Source organism: Watersipora subatra, chromosome 5 (assembly GCF_963576615.1).
Source record: "Watersipora subatra chromosome 5, tzWatSuba1.1, whole genome shotgun sequence".
NCBI lineage: Eukaryota > Metazoa > Bryozoa > Gymnolaemata > Cheilostomatida > Watersiporidae > Watersipora > Watersipora subatra.
Genome location: NC_088712.1, coordinates 20,036,188 through 20,036,804, shown reverse-complemented (window position 1 = coordinate 20,036,804; position 617 = coordinate 20,036,188).

Below are 617 nucleotides of genomic sequence, written 5' to 3'. Positions count from 1 at the left end.
TGCGCGTTTGTGTGTGTGCGCGTTTGCGTGTGTGTGTGTGCCAAACCAAGCCGAGCCAAGCTGAGATGAACCGAGCCAAGCCGACTCCAGTCCAACCAAGTGGAACAAAAGGCAAGGCTTGCCGCTATATAAGCACAGACCTTTGCAGTAGAAAGCAGAGCTGTTCTGTGCCTGTTTCATTGCTTGTTGCAGGTTTTCCATTGTAATTACGTATGAAAAAAACATGATACATGTATATACTCTTCACACTGAGTCTTATGTTAGTGTAGTAGTAAAGGGTAGTGCACAAAAACCTTCACAATACTAAAGAACATAGATCCAGCAAATATAACCAAAATGCTGAGGCTCTAAGTAGATTACCAGTAGGACCAGTGGAGGAATTTGACCAGATAGAAAACAAAGAATATGTTGCCATTGTATGCACCATTCACACCAGCAGCCGCCAGCTCAATCCTACAGATAATGAAATAATACCTAAGATGACTTTCAAGAGACTTTAACAAATGGCAGATTTGCTGTCAGTAACATAATGATGCCCATTATATGGAGCAAGATCGATCATTCCTTTGAGCTTTCAAAAGCAAGTCTTTGCAATCCTGCATCTTGGAAACGTTGGA